The following is a 17,581-nucleotide window of genomic DNA, read 5'->3' on the forward strand; positions in this document are numbered from 1 at the left end:
GTTAATATGCGAAAGCCAGTTGGTAAGATAGACTTCTTCTCATACGCAATAAACTGTACAGATTCCGTACCAGTGATTTACCCGTGGGCAGTTACTAATCGCAGGCTGCTAATTTTTTTCACTCATGGTATCAGTCTCACTTCTGCTCGTTCTAACTGACGTGGGTATGTTGTGAAAATGTTGTAGTCATTTAGCTTGCAAATATTTATCACTTCCGGTTGATATAGTTGTGTTTTTCATAAGTATTATACCTATATTGTTAATTGTTTACATAGCTAGCATTTTTCTTTCACCTTTATATCAAACGGCATGAAAAAAAAAAATGCCAGTTACAAGCGTGAGATTTGGGCCTAGCTGTTGTATGCAAACTGACACAGTTTATTATTTGTTAATTTTGCTTGGAGTGTGAGTGATTCAGTGACGTATTTAACGGAGGCATTGAACTCCTTGAAGTATCATCCTCTTTTTTGGTACGGGATAATTCGTACATCACATTTGTGATGAAAATGTATTCGTATTTATCTTGTTGATCAGACGGTTTGTAAAAATAGTTCATGCTAGGTTGTCTTTGTTTTAACATATTGTCTGCACGTATAGAAAAAGTTTAATTCAGGTTGTTTAAGTATTGAGTAATCAAACATTGTTGTCGCGATCTTTGCTGCTAGTGTTTATTTGAAATACTGACCGCTTACCTTATGGCTGCAAGCATTTTTGTATTTCATATTAACAATTTTGTCAAGTTTGATTCTGTATCCGTTGTTTTCACGTGACGTTGCAGAAAATGTGTACGCATAGATCCGCCATTTTGAGTCTCAAGCCGTTGACAACGAGTGTAACAAGCGTGTTTTCCATAATGCCAATTTGTAGTATTGTCGGGTGTTCCAACCGCAAAGGTGTAAAAAAGATGTAAGCTTCTTTAAAGTACGGAAAATTGTGACTGACCAGGGTGAAGAAACAATGAAATTATCGGAAGAAAGACGTCGTTTATGGAAGGCGGCTATCAACAGAAAGGACATTGAAACTGAAGAGAGATGGGAAAGAACGCTTGTTTGCTCTAAACATTTCGTCGGAGGTATGTTAAAATTAATTTTTCAGTTGAGTTAAATGTTTAGATTGATTTTTACAGACATTTTAATCCAAGCTATGATACTAGCTGATAATCTTGGTTTACAAGTCCCAGTGCAAGCAGCAGGGAACAGTCGTTTTAGATTTTAAAAAATTACATGACAATGTTATATTTTAGATTAAGAGTATCATGATTATATATTGACAGTTCTAGTCATTTTCTGTTGACTTATGATGACATTTTTCTTGACTTACATAACACATTATTTAATTCATTTGAATAAAATATAGTCACTATCTCAGTTGCCTTCCTTTTCTTTCTACAGGTGTTAAAGCTTATTTGCACGACAGAACAAGTTCATCATGGTTGCCAACTCTAGATCTTGGTTACACAGAAATGACTTCTTCTGCAATAGGAGTAGCTCATGAGAGATTTAATCGAGCCAACCAGCGAAAACAGAAAAGAAAGATTTCAGATGCAGTATCATCTCTATTAGCATTAAAAAAGAGGTGCATATATTTTGGGGACAGTAATGCCAGTGGCATATCAGAACATGCTGAGAATACAGAAAAACAGAATGACAGTACATGTAATGATCACAAAGTAATGGAACATGTGTCTTTTCAGCCTGCATATCAAGATGAAGAAATATCAAAGGCAATGGGCATCCAAACTGACTTGACAGTCGAAGCAATCAAACAACTAGAAGACGACAATAAGTCCAGAGTCATTGACGCCAAAGAGAACGAACAGTTTGATTTTAAAGGACTATATAACCTTCTATCTTATGTTGACAATTCTGAACAAGTATCATTTTACACAGGATTGCCCAATTATGGTGTATTAAAACTAGTTTTTAATTTAATAGAGGGACATATGAAAGGTTCTTTGAATTATACCTAAGATATACAAGGTCTTTTTTTAAATAGCCAGTATAACCAGTGAGGAAAGCCGGGGAAATTCTTTTTCTTTAAAATCCTAACCCTGTGCAAAATACGAAACTGTAGAGCGCCACCTAAGTGACGCGTGGCAAACTGTGTTAATGATATTTGTTTTTTGTTTTGCTCGACATGTTATTATGAAGAAGATTACTAAAATAGCTTTCCCATCGCATATACGCGATATACGTATCGAGTACTTTAAAAAATACACGATAAAATGGAGAAGAAAGCAGTGAACACAATATCAGACACTTTATAAATAGATAGGATGATGATGAAAATTTCAGGAAAATCAGCAACACGAGAAGTTAGATTTGTTGAGTAATAAGAGTCGACATTAAATCGGATACAACCTTCAAAATACTAGGTGTGCTGTAAATTGACTTTTACAGATGTGTCGTCAATTGAATTTTGCAGAAGTGTTGTCGACTGACTTTTACATCTTGCACTAAATCGAAAATTGCTTTAGAAGTCTAAGGAACGAACCAAGATGATTCTGGAAAACGTCTATGACACAAACCAATTATTTGTAACCACGATGGTAAGCTGCCAATTGAGAGACATCAACTAAATCTGCTTGCCATTGATGATCAATGTCATCGACTTAAAGGTTACAGGCCATACCCTAACATTTTTCATTTTGCATCAGATTTGCATTACATTATTAAAAGTAGTTATACTCGCAATAAAAGACTAAAAATAATAAAGTGTAAAGAACAAATAAAAATTTAATTACTCGAAACAGAAAGATACAAAGTTGTCACTTCCTCTAAGCTACGATTTCCCACCTACTGAGTGCGCCATCCAGAAATGACGTACATTTATCCCCAGAAGAAGTACATCTTCTTCTTGTCGAAAAATAAAACAATATAAACCATGGATAGGTACATTTAGATGAAACTGTTGAAAACGAATTTACTGCATAGCTTTGCATCGATGTGCGTGCACGACGCACTAGATTGTGTCGCTTTCAAAACTGTTCCATTGTTTCAATTTATTTTCAAAATTTCGGCCTACTTTGTAAAATAGAAAACAGCACAGTTTTAAGAATCCCAAGCCAATTTCTGGGGTTGGCTTGCTTTGTAATAAAATAACGTTTGTATTTGATATCCTGTCGGTAAGTTTAATCAATGAGTTTATGGCTCGCTGCCGGTTGTGTTTATTCACCAACTGGACGTCTATTTCTTTGCCATATGGAATCATACTTGATACAAACGGGCATTGATATTTGCAAGGTAAATAGTATACACAGCAATATCTTGCTTTAATAATACTTTGTAACCCATGCTAGCGAAAAGATTATTATTCGTACTTACATTAAATGCATTTTCAAATGATGATTTTTGTTTGCGAGATACCGTCGTATAGTTAACATGGATACAGTACAATCTTGGACATTTTGCGCTGTGGACCTTTAAAAAACATTATAACGTATCATGTGTGAATGGCAGGTGCCTTCAAGCGATCGGTTGATATTCCCGTTTCGTTTGCTATTTTGTTATCTGACATGAGCGATATACACTACAGTAAGGATGCATACGCCAGCCGGCATCCGCTACATATAATGAGTTCGTGGATACGTTTTTTAGTTAATACGTTTTACATTATGGAAAAAAAGAATAAATGATAGCAATGCATGGTTAGTTTCTTTCATTTGATTTTCAAATAAGTGTTTTGTTTATCTATTTTATTGTACCTTACAGTGGGGGGGTGGGGTGGGGTGGGTGCTCAAATTCAACAAAATTATTTCGTTTTGTAAGTCTTGGGACATATAACCTTGATGAAGAAAAAAACAACGTTTCACCACAAGTTCTGGAACAGGAACAAATTATTTGATCGTGCCCCGTTATATACGGTAAATAAATGATAAACATTCCAGAGTAATACTGTACCTCATATATTTTTTTTTTTTTAAAAATCCTTTTGAGTTCATATTGGTAATAATAATGATAAAAAAGAGTTGGATCAAAATCTACACTCTGCTCGGTCAGAAAGTATTATGATTATTTTACACATTAATATTTTACATCTGCAGTAACATTACTGTACTGTAATCTTTATTTGATATATTTTACTTACGCTTCTTCTATCCCTCTTTTCATATGCACCATAGAGTTTTCCAAGGGATTGAGGAGGTCCAAACTTTTCGGGTGACGGAAGGGATAATTTCTTATATTTGACAATCTCTGGGAAAATTGTAGGCACTGCTGTCTTAAACAAATTCAGTATCATTTATCCACCAATGGATTTCATCACCGAAGGAGTGTGTAAGAAGCAACTGTCCTCCAAATGTCTTATGCACAAGCGGGATGTTGCTGATATCATAAATGGCACAACTTTCCATACCTCACCCTATTCGATCCCACAACTTCAATCCACATTTTTCAGGTAAACAGGTTCTTTCGGAAAAAGAAAGAACATTTTTGTCCCATCATCACTCTTTTGGTTACATTCATATGCAACACAGTGCACCATATTTGCTGTACAAATGCCAGATAGTAATATATCTCGCGTAAACAGTTACGTGGGGAAATTAAACGCATGAATAGCTAGCTTGAATAGAAGGGATAAATGTACGTCATATCCGTTTTTGGCACGCGGAAACTACCGATTGTTTATGGAGATTGCCGAATAATTTGTTCCATTAAAAAAGCGGAATTGTTAGTCTAATTAAACATTTGTACTGAGCACATACATAACAAATGCGTTTTGTCTAAGACTATAATGATATCACACGTTTGTAAAATATGTGACCAGTGACCTTTAAGTTTGACTTTTTGTAAATTTTTGTTGAATCGTTTTGTGAAATGTGTACTACGCTTGTTCTTCTATCCATCGTCGCATCTCAGGTAAACGTGCACTATAAGCTTGGTTTCAGCAGGGCGATACTATTTTTGAACTCCTCTGTATTACGTTCAGGATTGTAGTAAAATCCAACTGTGAAGGGTCTTCGTGGTCTTAAGTTGTGACAATGTCACTTTATGTGTTTCACAAAAGGGTATGGTTTCAAGAAGGATGTGTATGATGCCTTGAAGTAACTGACATGCTGTCAAAGTAAACGACCGTAAGACTTTTTTGAGACTGAATTCTAACAAATGGGCACGGACATTTGCATTTTTTTCGCGACTGATGCCGTACAGTTCACGAATCAGTTTGGCTGGAAGATGAGATTAAAAGGAGGTCGTGTCAACTACTGTTTGATAGAGAAGATGCGTAGGATGTTTCACAGCTCTTTTTCAGAGAGGCGTCAAAGGATCGTGAAAATGACAGGTCCTCCTTCTTGGCACCAGTGGTGAAACAGATTTGGTAGGAACTCTCAAATAGTCGGGATTGGTAGATCTACCAGTAAATAGGGATGAGGTGTCTGAGTGCCATCCTTGTACGCATAATACAACCAAGTAGTTCCTAACTGTTTGGCTAACATTTGCACTTGAGATTTATATCTTGGGCTTTTAAGCAAGACCACATAATGGGCATTGAGACTGATGATACGATGTCCTTTACTTTGTTGAAATAAATTGTGTGCAAAGTAAATGATACTAGCATTACCATGGTGTCTTTTTTGTGTAAACCGAAGTTTAATTTCGTCTGCGTTTTCTCCTAGCATGTCATCGAAGTTGACAAGACGTTTTTGAATCTTGTCAGACGCGATTCCATCATCTTCGAGAGGAACGTCTTTTACAAAAGTAATTGCTTCTCCTTGACTTTCTTGAAGTATGGTGTAAGCCGATCACCACTCTTTATAAAATTACACGATAAGTTGGGGTTGACGATCAAATAAATGTGATTTTTGTATTCGATTTCGATAACATATTTGACAAATTCAGTTTTGCCTGAACCACTTGGTCCAGAAATCAATATGTTAAAGGGATGGCCAAGATACAATTCCTCTTTGAGAGCAGATGAAGAGGAGAAAGTTAAAGTGTTCAAGTGAAGAATTCGATCTTCTAAAAGTTTTAAGACTTCGTACAAATTTAAGCAAGCACAGGCTGTCTCGTACCCTGCAATGATGACATTTCCAAACGCGTCGGGAGGTGCAAACACTGTTGCGTCTTCGCAACTGACCAAGATCAAATCTTCACTGACGATTTCCAGGTGTTTTGTGAACTTGCCTTTGTTGTCCACCAGTGGAAGTAGCTGGTCGATTCTGCCAAGTACTCCGTCTTGGGGGAAATAGGACGTTGCGACAGTTTTCTGCATAAGCAATTTAATATGACTTTGGCCAAAAGGTAGGTCTCGATCACATGTTACAGCATCAATGAAACATCGGATTCCATTGGAATGATGTTGTAAGACAGGATGGTACAAATAAGGTGGAGTAAGACTTCGCATTTGACCAAGCCTTCGCATTTACTAATGTGTTCCATGTCGATGAGTTCTGTCAACATGTCAAGGTTCCCTGTCTCAAATCGACAATATCTGCACACCCATGGATACAACGAACACGGGTAAATGTATTTTAGTTCTTCTCTCATTAGCTTTCTCTAGATGCTACAGCAAGCGAGTGGCATTAGTTCGTCCTCCAAATAAACTGTCGGGAGCGTTCAATGGTTTGATGACCACCACGTCTTAATTTTCGACAATGCATCTAAATTCTGGATCGGTTTTGAAACTGTGATCTTTCTCCCACATATTTACCAGTCCTTATCCTCGTTTTCTAACCTCAGGCAAAGTTGATATATTTCTTTGTACAATTCTTCCATTGTGAATTCTGAGTAGGGACCTTTCACTTAGCGAAATACGTGGTGTATTTGTGAAATAAGCATCCATGGAATTCGTAGACAATTTGGGATTTTCTTCAATCCCAGCCATCCAAGTTTCTTTTCTCTCCCGTTTCTAGCATGTTAGATTCATTTGTATTCACTTTCACACAGTTGAAGCAACCAACAAAGAACTTTGGAGGAGAGGTGCGTTCGAGGGTGTATGATGGCTAGTTTGTTCTCGGGCATGAATTTCTTTCTGTATACTAATCAAGGTCATTTAGTAATGGTATAAGCGTCCTTTAAATGATTGATGCCTCCGTTGTCCAGAAATTATTGCAGACTCTAACCATCACGGACAGAGGTCAGATGTTAGTGATCTGTAAAGTCAAACTCGATTGATCAATTGGCCCCTCAGGGTCCCCGAGTCATTTGCTAAAAAAGTAGGTGTATATAAAGGGTGGAAAAATACGGATTGCGGCCCGGATTCGGTCCTTGACTTGGTTTTATCTGTTCACTTACAATAACTTATTCCTCCTCCCACACTCAGTTTCTTGTGTATACTGCAGTATTTCCGATTTTCTTTTCCGATCATTTACCATTTCACTAATGCACGATCTATTTGCAGAATTATAAGATGGTGACCGACTTCATGATTTTCTCAGTCAGAAACCACATGTAACAAGATAACCTGGTTGGATATCGGATTTACAACAGAACGCTTTTGATGGTGATACAAATACAATGTTTATTGATGAATGACTTGAATGAAAAAACAATTATGATTAATACGTGCATGTACAAGATCCAAATATTGGACAAATTAACAGAATCCGCACGAACCTAATAATGCAACATAAACGTGAATACAAATAAATGACCTTAAACAGTACATGGACAAAGGTCAAAGATTCACAGTAATCACATGACGAAAAGAATGATGCGTTTTATTCAGATATTAAAAAATGATGTACTTTACTCGTATAGTAAAATGTATTCACTAAAATAGTGAAAAATGAGGTACATTACTCAAATTGTAAAATGATGAAAACAAAGACAGATATCACAGAAAATATCTTTACAGTCCCAAAACACTGGGTATAACAAACCCCAAAATTAGCCCACCAATTAACGATTACATGTAAGGAGTTACACAAAACACTCCGTCACCAGAAAACTTGGCTATCAGTCACACTGGTCAATCAAACAGTCAGCATCACAGGTAGTCACCTTACCATCATTATATTCCTTGGTCAATCAAGCAGTCAGCACTAACCAATCCGTCAGCAATGCCCTATCAACTGCTACTCGACCAGCAACACACTGTTCACTCAGCTCTACGGCTGCTATGGTTCAGCGTTACAGCTGCTATGGTCAACTTTATAGTCAGCTCAACAGCTGGTACCCCATCGACTCTGATCAGCTGAAAATAAATCTAACACCGTGTGCTATGAATGACGCGGGTAATTACGATAACACGTAATTACGTTACATACGGTAAGCTATACAAACTACATTATCGCACAACATTACAAAGCAATAAACAGGTTCAGAAGTGAACCTACCTGTGTCCGATAAGAATCCTATGATACTAAATGTTTCTTAAAAATGCAACTTTATATTGCTAATATTAATCTCTCAAGTCACATACAAAAATAGAAAATATTTGCATTACACTACGGAAGCCGGAGCTACATAGAAAATATACAAAAATTAACATGATAGTACAATAGTTATAACTTATAATATACATAAGAAATTAATAAATACCTCACATACCTCTACAGATGAAGATTTGCAAGTCCTTAATTTATTGGTTTGGTCCCTCTCAGACTCCATCATAGAGAGGACCCCCTGGTGCAAGTCCTTAAATAGACTGCTTAATGACAAGACGATCCGTAATGTAAAGATTTCGTTTTACGGTGAGGCATTTAAACAGAAAGGATGCAGCCCTACATCATCTGGGCACTTGATGTATTCGGTTTTTTACATATCCTAAATTTTATTAATTTCCTTATCTTACCTTATGACTAACAAATATTTTCAGCTGATTATTATTTATCGGTCTTTTCTATATCAATACATATGTTTTAAAATATTGCTTATTTTAAGCATAAAACGATTGATGGGGTTAGACAAGGACTAAGTTTCAGCATTTTCTCCAGTCACCTTTTTTCACGTCTGCAAGTTGCCTTTGGCAAAAATGTACCGGTATGGAAGATCATCTTTTCATTTTCTTACGATTTAAAGTTTGAACTGCACAGTTTCCTAATGATGGTGCATAGCGCGGGAATAAAACTGGAAGACTAGGTTGAAGTCTGACTAGGCTGACATCGAAGATCGTGCCGAATGAGTTGCAAGTTGTGTGCTATCTTCTCATTTAGCATGAGGCGCCGTAGCGGACAAAAACTGATCCAATCAGAACGTTGCGTTTCAAATTTTAATGTCATATGTCCAGAACTCCAATTTCAGGTGTTGTATCAAAAATGCTTGTCCTTAAAGTTCCATTTTCTAGGTCGAGATTTTAGATTGTATCTATTGAATTAAACAGTAGTGGTTGAAAGTTATATTTTCCATGGCGAGGTTTTATATTGTGTCGTTTGAATTGCACGGCGGTGGTTGAAATTTCAATGTCATACTTCGAGAATTCCTAATTTATTTATTGATTCAAAGAGTTTATGTTGAAAGTTCCATTTTATATGTAAGAGTATTTATATTTCATTTGTTGAATTACACAGCGTTGGTTGAAAATTCGATGTCCAGTGTCGAGTTTTTAGATTGTATCTTCTGAATGACACGGCGGTTGTTGAAATTTTAATGTCATATGTCGATAACTTCAATTTAACAAGTCGAATGACATTGATTGTGCTGAAAGTTCAATTTCGTATGTTGAATTTTTAGATTGTATCTTTAGATTGTATCTGTTGAATTACACAGCGGTGGCTGGACATTTTACTGTGCTTGTCAGAATTGCTCTTTTTATATGGTGAAATGATGCGTTTGTGTTAAAAGTAACATTACACAATGTGCACTTTAACGATTCAAAATAATATCGAGTATTAAGATACATCATTCGTGTATTCAATTATGAGGCACCATTACCTTTCATGCATTTACAGTTTCAAAGTTACCATTCACAGGTCGAGAATTACTATGAATTTCTTCGCTAGAGGTCGCTCTCGTGAGCGGACCGTGTTATTTTAAAACAAAGAGGCTGCTTCTCGTTGCTGTGAAATTCAACAGATGAAATCTAAATATTTGCCATATGAAATGGAACTTTCATCACAAACAGTTACATACAACGTGTGAATTGAAGATTCTCGACATATGATATTGAAATTTCAGCCACCGCTGTGTAATTCAAATGATACAATGTAAAACGTCGACATAGGAAACAGAACTTTAAACCACCACTGTTTACTTCAACATATAAAATCTAAAATCTCGATCTAGAAAATGAAACCTTCAGGACATGCAATTTGATTCAACACGTGACATTCGATTTCTCGACATACTACAGCGAAATTTCAACTGCAACTTTCTCATTGGAACAGCTTTTGTCCCCTACGGCGCCTCATGGTTAAGGATCGCCTGCGCGATTTGTCGGATGACCTTGATAGGACATACGCGAGAAGATATCTGGCAGTCTAACCTGTACACTACACTTGTCAAGGTACGTGAATAAAAAGAAAAATGGCAGTCTAACCTGTACATTACACTTGTCAAGGTAAGTGAATCAAAAGAAAACTTTTATCCTGGAATGTGTGATGTTGATATACATTCACTTCATTTTTTAAAAATATTTTATTGTTTATTTTGTTGGTGTAGATCAATTTCTTTAAAGGTCGCCAAGTTTAATTAGGTTCAATAGGTGCGAATTTAATTTTTGTTGTAGTTGCTGTGATTTCAGGAGCTATTGGTTGTGTGAGGATTGTGTTTTGTGTATTTATTAATCATATTACATGTACATACAAATTCAGCCTTACCCCAACGCTGTTAATGTCACACCTTATTAGCTGTATAATTACGCCCTACATTTAACATGCGGTAAAAATAGTACCATATAGTTTTGATAGTGTTTGAGAATGAAATCCGTTACATGTCTTATGTATGTTTCTGCTACAACTGATACAATTTTGTCGAAAAAAATAAAAACTTCACTAATTTAAATTTCATGCATTTGACGTTTTGATCACCTCTTTAGGGAGTGTGCAACACCCCACACCTTCACAGGGCTACCAAGATGCCATTTTATGTAAACTGCCATGTTTCGGTTTCTTGACATATCGTCAGGTTTTCTGTTTTCTGTAAATTATTTGCAAATTACTCCTTGCATCACTGGGAACCTGCCCGATGGAAAATGTATCAATATCCGTTCTTTTCATTACCATTTGAATTTTCACGAAAAAACGCACTTTTTTCATATAAAAATAGTTTACTAAAGAAAATTTGTCTTACAGGTGTCGTCAAAATCATCCCCAAAAAGTGATCACCTCCTTCACGTACAAGGTTGTGTATCTAAGCCGATAAATCAGTCTCTCCCCTGTGAGGATATTGATTTCGGTTAGGGGCTGATATCACCTATTCATTAAAACGTGCAAAAGTCTGCAGACACTTTAGGCTGCACACGTCAGTGTAGATTTTATACACTTACCAGTATTTATCGCGGCTGTGTAGCTGCCGGCGGCTGAAGGGTTCTTTTGGAGGCGTGTACATTATATTTCCGGAGCAAATCCTATGTTTGGTGACTTGTAAATCCACGTGGAACAGCACAACCCTTTTTCATGTGTTCATTTTGAATTTCTCGCTCGATATGGCTGTTATCATTTACCGGTACGTGTACGAAGGTTTGTTCCGGAAAGATTTGCAGGCAGCAGAATTGCACATTTTAATGTACAGGTAACACCAGACCCATATATCGTCCACCAGTATCAACACAGATTGAGGGTGGGTGGGTTGATTTATCAGACAAGTGTGTACCCATTCTGAACATGTGAAAAATGAAGCGATTTTTGGATGAAGAAAAATCAACAGTTTTAATGACGACAGTTACTCTTTTGTTGTGAAAACTTCACATTCACATTGACTTTTTCACGATACTCGTGACTTTTTCACGATAAATGTGACTTTTTCACGATAAACGTGACTTTTTTCCGATAAATGTGAATTTTTCATTATAAATTTGCATCGACCAAGAAAGGCAAATTTTCGTTTAAATTAGTCGTTTAATTTGCACATATTTCACGAAGAAGTAGTTTCCGTGAAAACATTTGCAATCTACATTTTGCGTAAGAAAACAAAACTTCCAAATTGTATTCTTTTCCAGCAGACTAGACATTACAATACTAACCGCTCGTTGTAATTAAACTCGCCAACACTTTGTAGCGGACCGTCACTGTTTGATAGATAAGGGGCCAATAAAAGATTCACCACGTGATCAATAATCAATTAAGATAAAAAAGGTCTATAGCTTATCCGCCATCTTCCAAATCCCGCCGACACCATACATAACTTCAGTACCTTGACTAATGTAGATTTATTGACTGTCTCCATGATAGACACATGAACCAGAGGGCAAGGAATCTACATCGACAAACTGGATCAGGCAGGTAAAGACAGAATAGAACTACATGTAGTTATGGTTAGTTATTTCACAAATAGATGTGAAAGGTTACAAAGTCATAGTGTCGGCAATCGGACAAGCCATAAATATCAGCGAAGTGGATCAAGCCACAGGGGCTCGTAGCGTTGCTTATAATTTACCTGTCATACATGTACTATACAATAATTACAAGGGAGGACACTTCTCTCCTTTCTCGCAGGACCTATTTAAGAATAAACGCTGATATTTCAAGCTACATTTATTATTAGTAGTTACTATATAATACATCTATGACAGATAAATTGTAAGCAACGATACGAGCCCCTGTGACTAATACAGATGTAAATACTGTAAAAATAATCTAGGGTATATGCTATTTGTATCTGCATCTCCGTTTACATCTTTGTTAGAATTTAATGATTTTCTGTTGATTACGATGAGCCCGTGTTGGGACGATATTTCACAGCTCGAGAAATTAGCCAATTTCTAGGAACATACGAAACAATGTACAACATTTACGAAACTTAATCACAGAATTGATTAGTTTCGTAAAATTGACCCTGCTAAGTTTTTTTTTTTCTTAGCATGGAAATTCTCTGGATATTTTTAGGTACGTGCGTTTAGCAATTTGAGATAGAAATAATTTTTTGTATTAGGTGCTTGTGTCGTGTTTGCATGGCTTGAAGGACAAACAAATAGCACTACATCTTCACTGCCATGTACTTGTATATGTCAACAGTTCTACTTCTTTGGGTCATATTTTAATATCCAGTTGGACAGATGACGAATATATGATGAGACGTTACAAATATTTGTATACTGAGAAAAAAAAATGCTTTTAAGTAAATTTAGAAATTGTTCTATGAATATCAGAATTAGATTATTCAAATCTTATCGCTACACAGCTTACTGCGTTACTCTGTGGACAAACTTTAGTGAATGTTTGAAAACTAGTGATTTGTAATAATAATAAACACTATAAACTAATAATACCTTACATCTTCCAAAATGGAACAGTGCCTCGTCTGTGTCTGCAAGCTATAACGTATTCTTTTTTGAAGAATTAGTGAGAAAAGTATGTTTTTCAATAATGACGAGAATATCTAATTGTAAGAACTGTATCTTGAAATCTTTGTGGAACAATACTATTCTTTTAATTTATCGGATTATAGATGGATCAAAGTAACGAGTAAATGTTTTCGATAAAAAATTTGTTCTAAACAATGCCATACACATCGTGTAGTTGCAAGCGTGTATGTATATTTGTACATGATACGCATATTCTCTTTCATGATTAAAATACTTCCATATTTTTTATTTTAATTTAGACGTATGGACTATGCAGTTCGAAGTGAACACAATTCTTGTTCTTATATTAGGCTCAAAAGGCTTACCAATAAGTTATACAAATGTGAAACAAGCGATAAACAATGCAAGTATGAAATTAGAGTTCGTTGTCATTGGGTGTTAGGGAAAAATTACTTTAGTATTTACGCGTTTAAGATCCTTTCAGTTGACCACAACTGATGTGTTCAGGTGTTTGAAAATAGGGGAAAACATGGACTATCAACCCACGCGCACGAATCTCTTTGATTAGCTCGGAATAAGACCCTTTTCGTGTTACAAGATGGTTTTGGTTACACAGATGTATCATGGACAGGGTTGGGTTAGTTGCAACATTTTCTTTGCTACTTTTTCCGGTTAAAAATGTGTAATGATCTTGAAAATTGTAACTTTCTTCACAAAAAATGACTACATCTAGATCTCAACCGTTTTCGGAACAAGGTTTTCTTTGAAAAGTGTAAGTTCGAAGAAGAATGTGTGTATGTGTGTGTGTGTTTTGGGCTTTTAACGTAGCCTCTTAGTGCTGAGCGCCACGCAAGGAAGCTTCTTGTACCATATATATAAATTTTTTGCGGTGACTCGACCGGGGTTCAAACTCGCGCCCTCTCTCATCCGAGTTGGACGCTGTAATTACTAGGCCACCGGAGCGGTCCGATGGAGTATGTAACTTGTATGCCGATGCAAGTTTGTCTCTAAATAATTGTTTCTCATCAGAATGCACAGTCTTCATCAGAGGGGTGATTCTCTGCACTATCATGACAATGTGATTTGAATCACGAATAGAGTGGATTTGTGAGAACAAGTTTCTTCATGAAAAATCTTGAATTGTTTGCATGTTCAGCCAGGGTACATACTATTTACGTGAAAGGTTGTCACCTTTGGTGACTTTTACAGCGGTAACTTAACAAATATTCGTATTGGAAGCATTTGTTTTCATCAAAAAGGTAGAAAGCTTGTCTTAGTGAGAGAAAAACCCACTAGTTCATGAAATGTAGATGATACAAAGGTTACTCATGCATGGATCAATGACTTTGTTATTTAAATGACTAGCTGAATTACATTACAAACAAAGCACGCACAAACACATGTTTTGTACGTCCCCGTCAGCCGCGGGCGAAATGTTTTTCTGTCGAATTTCTCAATATTAGCATTTGTTCGTTTTATGGATGTTATTCTTAAATATTATTATAGAATGTTTTAGCATATCAGCTATTGCAATATTGCTGATAATTGATTAACATTAAGCCCTTGAGTTTTTCATTTTATTACGTATAGAATTGCATGCTTCTGCTCGCTGTAAAATTAGGCATTTCTTATGTTATTTTACAGAATTGCAGTAATAGATGACCTAATTTTATGTGTTTATTTAACCGGTTAATGGACCAAATGAAACTTGATACTTAATCCTGTGATTACTTTCCGCGAAAGATAAGATGCATAACATTAGGATAAGTTGGCAGTTTGCAGGAAATATATCCCCAGAAATTAAACGATTTGCCCTTTTTCAGAGGAAGCTGTACAAAAGCACGATGAGGGAGGCGCTTTGGATTGTGGGAGCTACTTTACTAGCTGTCCGAGACTTCATCGTCTTTAGCCTTATGGCTTTTCGTTTCAACATCTGCAAGACTTTTCGAAGGTTACCGCTAGCAAGTGCTCTTTTGAAGAACCCATTGCCTGGAATGGAGAATCTCATGCCAAGCGTGTCACATAAAACGTATTTAGCAATGTGGGAGCAACAATACTGGAACTTAAAACACATGGCCTCCGTTGGGTGTAGGGCACCCAATCCTGACGTATTGTTGCTAGATGTTGGGAAGGTATTAAAATTGCTCAACTTTGAAAACAAGGGGCGCCCTCTTGTGATGACCTTCGGTAGCTGCACGTGACCTCCGTTTATGGCAACGTTAGACCACTTCATCGAAGTAGCGTCAAACTTTGCCGACGTTGCAGATTTTCTTATCGTCTACATCGCTGAGGCCCATGCTACAGACGAATGGATAGTGAATGGAAATAAATATCAAATCAATCGTCACAAGAAAATAGAGGAAAGATTGGCTGTAGCAACCATATTGAAAGAGAAGAATCCACCGTGTCCCATAGTGGTAGATACAATGAGTGATGACGCCAATCATAAGTACGCTGCTTTTCCTGAAAGGCTTTACATCGTTCTTGATGGCTTCATTGTGTACCAGGGTGCAGAGGGCCCTTTTGGATATAAAGTTAATGAAGTGGAGTCATGGTTGCATAATTACAGATCAGAATAGAGTTTTGCTGTAGTGGTAACAGTGTACTAGTCACAACAGAACAGGGATATAGCCCGATCATGTAATATTATCAATATAAGTCTATTGGTTGCAATATACGCTAGAACTGCCCGTTAACTATATATCGTGGAATCCCGAAAATTTCGTTTGTTGCTTAATTGAAATGCACATGAACCAAGCAAATATAAGCACAGAAATGGTTTGACAAATCCAAAATGTAAGAAATGTTCTAATTTTTTCCAGATCTCATTAGAGATGTTTACTAAGACTGTTCAGAACACTTGCTTGTTGTATGAATGTAGCTTTCTCATTTGATCTTTCTTTTAAACGGATAGGCCAAGTTTAACTGTGCGATACTATTAACATCAGACACTGCCCCGAGTCTCTGGTGAGCTAAATATAGATGAGAGAGAGAGAGAGAGAGAGAGAGAGAGAGAGAGAGAGAGCAATTGTCGAATTCGATATATTTTTAAATTTGCTCTTATTTATCATGCTATCTAGTATATGGGTAATGAAAGAAAACGTAAAATTGCAAACCAAGCAAATTAATGAACACTGGAAGAATTGGGGGGGGGGATCGATACATCGATTCAACGAATGAAAGGAAATAACGGACACTGAAAATTGATTGTCTTTATGATGCCACCCTAGTGAAAGTCGCAGTGATACACTGAATCAATTTTAAAATTTTGTCTGATGTCATACCAGATACATGTATATTTTAGGAGTGTTCTGACAGTGAAAGCACTGGCGCACAAAGCGCCAACAATTTCTCTACTAATACTTTTTTCATCAACCCACCTTACAAAATAGTTTGTATGACACTGAAGCATATCTATAAATACTGCAAAGAGGGAAGTAGAAACTCTTTATCTCCTTGAATAATTGGAATTAGGAATGACATGCAACCCGATACACGGAAGGGTCCCGATAAGAGTAGTTGTGTAGAGAGATTTCTAGATCACTGTTTTGATGAACATTTGCAAAAGAAACCCATTCATTAGGATGTTCAAATGTGTGAGATAAACCCATTCATTAGGATGTTCAGATGTGTAAATGAAAAGATGTAGATGAGAGAGGAATAGCGAGAGAAAGAGATTTAAAAGAAAAGATTTTGTATCATACTATGTTCTGCGTTTTCTCGCGGATGATGGCCATATTGCAAATTTCGTCCAACATAGCCGGAGTGTTGAGAAAACGCGGATCAGATTACTACAGTCGTGTAAGAAAGTGATAAAACATGTTCCATTTGCAATTAAAAAAACCCCAGTTCTTTCATTGGGATGACATTTACCTTTTTATTGTGTGTTTCTTGTTTCACTATGATAGAATTGAACAGGACGGAAATGGTCTCAGAATGGTTACATTGTTGGTCTTCCATCGCGCTTTGTTTTGTCTAATACTCCTCTTGGAAAATAGCTGCTCTTTAATGCTAAACAAGAAATCAGGAAAGAAGGAAGTTGAAATCAGTAGAGGAAGATATGTGACGCCTTGCGTTACCGTATGCAAAGCTTGTAATTTGCGACACACAGATATATATATATATATATATATATATATATATATATATATATATATATATATATATATATATATATATATATATATATATATATATATTCTTATACCCCTGTATTTGCTGAATATGTCCGGTAGATCAAAGG

At 36.4% G+C, this 17,581-nt stretch overlaps 1 pseudogene across 1 annotated transcript; it reads left to right on the forward strand.

Annotated features, from left to right (window-relative positions):
* Positions 1-9,892: 9,892 nt before the first annotated feature.
* LOC149791281 (thyroxine 5-deiodinase-like) lies at positions 9,893-17,210 on the forward strand (annotated as a pseudogene). Its single transcript, XR_016423337.1, has 2 exons — positions 9,893-10,380; positions 15,162-17,210. The product of XR_016423337.1 is annotated as a thyroxine 5-deiodinase-like (transcript).
* The last annotated feature ends 371 nt before the right edge of the window (positions 17,211-17,581 follow it).

This window comes from Sinohyriopsis cumingii, chromosome 9 (genome assembly GCF_028554795.1).
Source record: "Sinohyriopsis cumingii isolate HCF-2022 chromosome 9, ASM2855479v2, whole genome shotgun sequence".
NCBI classification, from domain to species: domain Eukaryota; kingdom Metazoa; phylum Mollusca; class Bivalvia; order Unionida; family Unionidae; genus Sinohyriopsis; species Sinohyriopsis cumingii.